General features: G+C 45.1%; 1 pseudogene; it reads left to right on the top strand.

The window, feature by feature from the left end:
* The first annotated feature begins 614 nt into the window (after positions 1-614).
* LOC144605790 (hydroxycarboxylic acid receptor 2-like) lies at positions 615-1,452 on the top strand (annotated as a pseudogene).
* Positions 1,453-7,979: the final 6,527 nt, after the last annotated feature.

The raw sequence follows: 7,979 nt of genomic DNA on the forward strand, positions 1-7,979 counted from the left end.
CCACAGATGGCTGTGGAGACCAAGTCATTTGGTATTTTTAAAACAGAGATCAACAGGCTCTTTATTAGTAAGGGCATCAAAGATTATGGGGAGAAGGCAGGAGAATGGGGTTGAGAGGAGAAAATAGATGAGCCATGATCGAATGGTGGAGCAGACTCCATGGGCCGATGGGTCTAATCCTGCTCCTATATCTGATGGTCTTATGGTTTACCTGGTTCCAGTGGTCTCAGGAAGGTTCTATCTACATGACTGCACTCATCATATACAAACAACTCCAGTCCTCCCTGACCTCTCAGTCTGCAGCTAAGTAGGGGGCTGTCCAATCATAGAGTTGTACAGCACAGAAACGGGCCATTTGGCCCAACTCATCCATGCTGAATAGATGCCTTCCTAAGCTAGTCCCACCTTCCTGCATTTGGTCCATATCCCTCAAAACGTTTTCTATCCAAGTACCTGTCCAAATGTCTTTTAAATGTTGTAATTGTACCGGCTCAACTACCTCCTGTAGCAGGTCATTCCACCTCTGCAGTGTGAGGCTCTGAGCAGATAAGGTTGTTCCTTTTTACATTAGTTCTCTGCTCTCTGAAGCGCTCTGACGATGTGACTGTCCCACAATGGAGAGGTCCACCCAGCAATGTGTTCATGGCTTTCCGTCCCACAGCCCACCAATAATTTTTGTCACCTTCTTCCTGGGATTTGTTGCAAATGCAATCGCTCTCTGCATCTTCCTCTTCCATGTAAAACGCTGGAAACCAAACACCGTGCACTCACTGAATCTGCCAATCGCCGACACGTTTCTAATCACCTGCCTACCCTTTAGAATTGGTTATTTTGCAGGTGAGAAGCAACGGATTTATGGTGATGTTCTTTGCCGCCTGAACATATTCTTGATTTCCTTAAATCGGACTGGCAGCATCTTCTTCCGAATGTTTATAGCCATCGATCGTTATTTGAAGGTGGTCCTCCCTCTTAACATAGTTAACAAGATACCTGCAAGGTCCGCAGTGAGGATTGCAGCCGCTCTGTGGATTATGGCAGTGGAAATTTCGTCGCCCTTGGTGACAGAACAACACGACTTCAAGAATAACAATGTGGCGCTCTGTGAGTCCTTCAACATCATCAACCCTCTAATTGGCACAAGTATTTGGACATATATTGCTTTTATATTCTTTATCTTTATTTTACCAGCTTCGGTTATCCTGTTCTGTACCTCCTGCAACACCTGGAAGTTAAGGCGGATCAAAAGCAATGTGAGTGGTAAATATAAACAAACAGTGAAGATTGTGATAACTGGCGGTAGGTTTTGCCATTTGCTTCATGCCCACCAATATTGCTCTTGTAGTCACGAAGCTAAGAGGTGCCCGACACTGCAAATCATTCGATACAGCAATGTATTTCTTTTATAATACATTGTTTCTGACATACCTGAAGTGGGGAATTTTACATCTGTGACCTACCATTTCCTCTGGAGAGAAGGAATGGGTGACATTTCGTGTCGAGACCCTTCTTCAGACTGTTGAGCGATTAGGGAAACGAGAGATATCGACGGTGGTGTAGAGAGATAAAGAACAATTCCCTATCCTCTATAAACTTCCCAATGATAGAAACTGGTGAGAAATATTCTGTTAAGACCTCACCTATTTGTGGATCAACATAGAGACAACTACATTTCATAATTTTAAACAGTCATTGGAAAAGACTTTAGAGATACCACGTGGAAATAGGCCCTTTGGCCCACCATGTCCCCATTGATCTGCAATTGCCCTTTACACTAGCACTATCCTACACACTAGCACTATCCTACACACTAGCACTAGCACTATCCTACACACTAGCACTAGCACTATCCTACACACTAGCACTAGCACTATCCTACACACTAGCACTATCCTACACACTAGCACTAGCACTAGCACTATCCTACACATTAGCACTAGCACTAGCACTATCCTACACACTAAGGTCAATTTACAATTTTACAATTTTACCAAAGCCAATTAACCTACAAACCTACACGTTTTTGGAGTGTGGGAGGAAACCGGAGCAGTCACGGGGAGAATGTACAAAGTCCATGCAGACAGCATCCGTGGTCGGGAGCGAATCCAGGTCTCTGGCACTGTAAGACAGCAGCCCAACCGCTGCACCACTGTGCTGTCCGCACTGTTTCATGTGTTAAAGTAATAAATTGGGGCAACACTGATTTCCATGGCGTTAGATAGGAACTGACTTAAAGCTTGATTGGGAGAGGTTGATTGCAGGTAAAGGAACTTCTGGCAAATGGGAAGCTCTTACAAGTGAGATAGAGAGAGTTCAGGTGAAGCAAGTTGCCGTTAGATCCAATGCTTTGATATGCTGCTGCCCTCTCAAGATGTAAAAAGACTCCTTTGAAGAGGCAAGAGATCTTCTAGATTAAGCAATTTGAAGACAAATCATGTGCTGACATCAGTAATGTACATAATTTCAAGGTTTTGCTGTGTCTAAACCAAGGATTCATCTGGAATTCATCTGTGTCCTTTCTGTGGTGGTCCATTTCAGTTTAGAGATACAGCATGAAAACAGGCCCTTCCGCCCACCGAGTCTACATGGACCATCAATCACCCATTCACACTAGTTCTATGTTATCCCACTTTCTTATCCACATGAAGGGCTTTACGATGTGGGAGGAAATCAGAGCAGCCGGAGGAAATCCATGTGGTCACTGGGAGAATGTGTAAATTCCACACAGACAGCACCCGAGGTCAGGATCGAACCTGGGTCTCTGGCGCTGTGAGGCAACAGCACTACCAGCTGCTCTACTGTGCTGCCCCAGTTGGGGTCCTTTATCAAAGGTCCAAACAAGGTAATCACAGCTTGGCTTACTCCCTTCTTTAGTGGTATATCGGAGCAAGGAGTGTATTCACTGGGTAAAGCTGTGTGGCCTTGAAAACATGTACAGAGAAAATATTTCCTTTTAAAGGATATTTTAAGCCCACAATTGCCCCATCATGTTGACTCAACAAATGGACAACCTTTGATTTCGGTGTCATCACTACTGGTAATTTGAAAGCTGGAGATTAATTAATCTCTTTGGAAAAGATGGATGGTGCATACTTGGAATCGGACATGGTTTACTTCTGCCTAGACTGCAGCTGCAAACAAATGTCATGAGTTGTTGGAGGAAGATGAGGGGCCATGTTTAAAGGAGATGTGTGGAGCAAGTTTTGTTATACATGGAGGCTGGTGAGTTCTTGGAACTTGGAGTGGTAGTTGAGGCAGATACAAAAGTGGCATTTTGTACTTTACCCTGAAGTACATCTTGGATTTTAACCTGAAATTGATAGCAGAGAATTTTGAAAAGATGCAAAACTGTTTTGATTTGAATCTCTGCGTTAGCAGCAGAGGCCTCTGTGAAATGATCACGTCTTTTTTTTGGACATTTTGCGTATCCTGCTCACAGAGGTTCAGTGGGTTTATCTCATTATAATAGTTACAATAAGTCACATAACTAAGATCTGCCATTATCCTGAGCTGATCTTGGCAGAGCGATAGTCGAAATTTCAGCTAAAGATATGTAGTTACAAATGTTTTAATTACCCTGCCGTTACTGCCAACACAGGCAGCACCTGTGAAACATAACTAGTTAACGTTTCAGTTCTGGAACTTTTAACTTCTTTTCACAGATTCTTCATGACCTGTTGAGTGTTTCCACCATTTTCTGCTTTATTTTGTTCATACTTTTAGTATCTGCCACTGTATAATTTTCAACCTGTAACTTCTCACAGGTTAGGATAGTTTTACCAGTTTAGTTTTTTAGTTTTAGAGATACAGCCTGGAAGTAGGCCTTTTGGCCCACCGAGTCCGCTTCGACCAACGACTGGTTCTATGGTATCCCATCTTGCATCCTACACCGGGGGCAATTTTTTACAGAAGCCAATTAACCTACATTTGAATGTAGGTTATTTACGTCATTTGAATGTGGGAGAACACTGGAGCACCTGCAGAAAACTCAGGTCACAGAGAGAACGTGTAAACTCTGTACAGACAGCACCTGTAGTCAGGATTGAACCCGGGTGATATAAGGCAGTGGCTCTATTGCTGTGCCACTGTGCTGCCTTTATATATGGAAATTTCCACAAGCTTCATAAGAAGGGAGGGGAGAAAACTGTTAGAGAAAAATTACGGAGTAAAGTGAATGAGGATTTTGTATAATGAGCGGGCTGATTAGACTTAGAGATACAGCACGGAAACAGGCCCTTTGGTCCACTGAGTCTGCGCTGACCAATGATCACCCCGTATACTAGCACTATCTTACACACTATTACCACTTAACCAACAAACCTGCACGTTTTTGGAGTGTGGGAGGAAATCGGAGCACCCGGAGTAAACCCACGTGGTCACAGGGACAACATACAAACTCCGCCTAGACAGCATCCCGTAGTTAGGATTGAACCCGGGTCCGTGGTGCTGTAAGGCAGCAACTCTACCGCTGCATCACTGTGCCGCCTAAGGCTGACCTTGCCGAACATCAGATAGTGTCTTTCATCAACAATCCAACAGCTGCGAATTCTGCATAAACCTTTAGCATCAAAGCAGTGATAACAATCTCTTGACAACGTGACATCTGACATGTACGCTTGGTGGCAAAAGGAAACTTCTTAAATACGTTAAGGATGGAGACCAAAATCGCACCTTGTCAGTGATGTCGGGTGAGAAATAGAGTTGACTGCCTCTCCATATCCTGGAGAATGCCGAGGCCTCTGAGTGATCTGAGAAAGTGGTGGAAAGTTTGGCAAAATTAGTCTCCAATGAAGGAACTTGGTCATGAAAATCTGCCAAAATATAATCTTAACGGTCTCTGTCAACTGCCTATCAAAAAGTAGCTAGCTTTAGGATTCCCCGAAAAACCCATACGTTTCACTCTGCAGTTATCTACCCACTCTTCTGACATTGATTGCCCAAACAAAATCCATCCATCCATCGGTCACTGAAGCAGCTTAAAGTGCTTCTGAACTTCTGATATTACACCTACCAGACTTGCTTCACCAAATTGATTACAGCAAAACCTTAAGTGTAGTTCCCAGGTTGAATATTTTTGTTTTATTTTTGCACAGGTAGATGAGATCAGTTTAACTATTCATCATGTTCATAGAAACATAGAACAATTCGGCCCTTTGAGCCAGCACCGCCATTCAATATGATCATGGCTGATCATCTAAAATCAGTACCCCATTCCTGCTTTTCCCCCATATCCCTTGATTCCTTTAGACCTAAGAGCATTTTCCTGTGCTGGTCCTGTTCTATGTTCTCACCCCTTTGGTGAGCTGCAGTACTTTTCAATGTGTGAATATAGGGTAGTCTTGCTGATCCTTTCATGCACCAACTGGTACAAGGTGTGATGAAGAATCTGGCGATGATTGTAATGGCTATAAGAGGTTGCAGGTTGACAGGGCACAAATCCATAGCAGCAACATGCCATCTCTGGCCAGTGGAAGCTTTTCACATTGTACATGTAACACTTCACTGACTTGCATTGTGCTTGCCATCGTTATTCAGTGACACTAACAGCAACTTAGAGAATGTAGACGCAAGAAACTGCGGTTTCTGGTTTATAAAATAAAGGTACAAAGTGCTGGAGTAACTCAGCAGGTCAAGGGAAATCTCTGGGATGCATGTATAGGTGATGATCTGGGTCGGGACCCAGCCCGAAACATCACCGATTCATGTTCTCCAAGGATGCTGGCTGACCTGCTGAGTTACTCCAACACTTAGCAACATGGAGATTTCTGTGTATGTGTGGTTTTGCACGTACTTTCTGAAGTAGTTGAATATTCGACGTGCCTCATCCGCTTGTGTTGATAATCTGATTGAAAATTTAGAAACAGGACGTGATAAAATAATTTTCACCAAATCTGCATTTAAATCTTCCATTGTGGGGTGGGGAGGGGGGGGGGGTGGAGTGGGATGGGGGGTGGAGTGGGATGGGGGGGTGGAGTAGAGTGGGGGGATGGAGTGGTATAGGGAGGGGGTGGAGTGGGGTGGGGGGGGATGGGGGGTGGAGTGGGTGGGGAGGGGGGTGGAGTGGCGTGGGGGGATGTGGGGTGGAGGGGTGGGGGGAAGGAGGGGTGGAATGGGGGGTGGGGTGGGGTGGGGGATGGGAGGGTGGAGTGGGGTGGAAAGGGGGGTGGAGTGGGGTGGGGAGGGGGGGTGGAGTGGGGAGGGGGTGGAGTGGGGAGGGGGTGGAGTGGGGTGGGGAGGGGGGTGTGGGGGTGGAGTGGGTTGGGGAAGGGGGGTGGGGAAGGGGGGTGGAGTGGGGTGGGGAGGGAGGGTGGAGTGAAGGAGTGGGGTGGGTTGGTGGGGGTGGGGGCGAAGGATTTAGTGATAGAGTGTGGATATGAAAGGTCAATTTAGAGGGATTAAATAGATTCCTAATTTAGAAAGACTTAAAAAAAATAATCATCACTAACCTGCTAACCTAATTATTTTCAACCTCAGATTTTGCGAAATGATAATAAAAGACTTATCTATGGGACATGGTCAGCACAGGCAAGGCCAGCATTTAGAACGATATCTTGGTCCAAATGCAGAAATAATAATAATAATAATAATAATATTCATTTATTGTCATTGCAACGAGTACAACGAAATTAAAAAATAGCCAATCCTGACGGTGCGTACAAACATATATGCAATAAATGCAAAAACAAATAAATACATAAATACAATTAAATACAATTATATTAAGTACAAGATTTTTTAACGGTGTTGCCTAGTGCAAAGGTAGTGTTCAGTTCTCGTATGGCCCTGGGGTAAAAACTGTTCTTAAGTCTGTTTGTTCGGGATTTGATCGACCTGAAACGTCGACCAGAGGGCAGATGAACAAACAGACGGTGGCCGGGGTGGGATGGATCTTTTATTATTTTGCCTGCTCTACTGAGGCAGCGTAGTCTGAACAGGTGCTCCAGGGAGGGCAGTGAGCAGCCGATGATCTTCTGGGCCGTCGTGGAGAGGGGACCACAATAAAAGAACCTCCGAAACCAGCTGATAATACGAGTTCTCAGAACAAGCAGCTCAGCACGAGTGAGGTGCATTTCCTTCTTACCTCAGGCACCAGTGGTGCTGGGACAGATTCCTACTCGGGCTCCAGTAAGGCTAAGAGATTAGTTTAAAGATACAGCATGGAAATAGGCCCTTTGGCCCGCCATGTCCATGTTGACCATCCATCACCCGCACACATTAGTTCTATGTTATCGCACTTGCGCGTCCACATGGGGCAATTTACAATTTACAGAGACCAATAAACCTACATCCCAGCGCACCTCTGGGATGTGGGAGGAAACTGAAGCGCCCGAGGAAGCCCAAACAGTAACGGGGAGAACATGCAAACTGCACACAGACAGTACCCAAGGTTAGGATCGGACCCGGGTCTCTGGTGCTATAAGGCAGCAGCTCTACCAGCCCATTGAACAATCTATTTCCACAATTACTGGATAGATGAAAACAGTCATTGAAAGCTGGTTGACATCTTTAATGAGATATAGATTGATATCTTTTGAGAATTATGGGAAGCAAGAGAAGAAATTGCTGGGAGATATTTATATCATTGACACCCACAGGTGAGGTATCAGAAGTCGGCAGAGAGAGGCTGGGGCTTTCATAGGAGGCTAAGGGGTAACCTTCTAGAGGTGCGATGGGCAATGATAGGTGAATGGCCTCGGTTCTTTTCCCAATGTAAGGGAGTATAAAACTAGAGGGATAGCATCTCTGGAAAAAAAAGTGAATATGTGACGTTTCAGGTCGGGACCTTGTTTCAGACGGGCGGAAACTGGAAGCAAGAAAAGACGAGGCCAAACCAGGAACGGCAACGGGTGACCTCCTAAATTTAGGAGGGGAGAGAAGGGAATGATGTAAATGGTACCTGAGAGGCAGGGGTTTTTTTCACACAGAGAGTGGTGGGTACGGCATTTAAAAGATGTTTGGACAGGGACATGAATAGGAAAGGT

The sequence above is a fragment of the Rhinoraja longicauda genome, chromosome 25 (assembly GCF_053455715.1).
Source record: "Rhinoraja longicauda isolate Sanriku21f chromosome 25, sRhiLon1.1, whole genome shotgun sequence".
Lineage (NCBI taxonomy): Eukaryota > Metazoa > Chordata > Chondrichthyes > Rajiformes > Arhynchobatidae > Rhinoraja > Rhinoraja longicauda.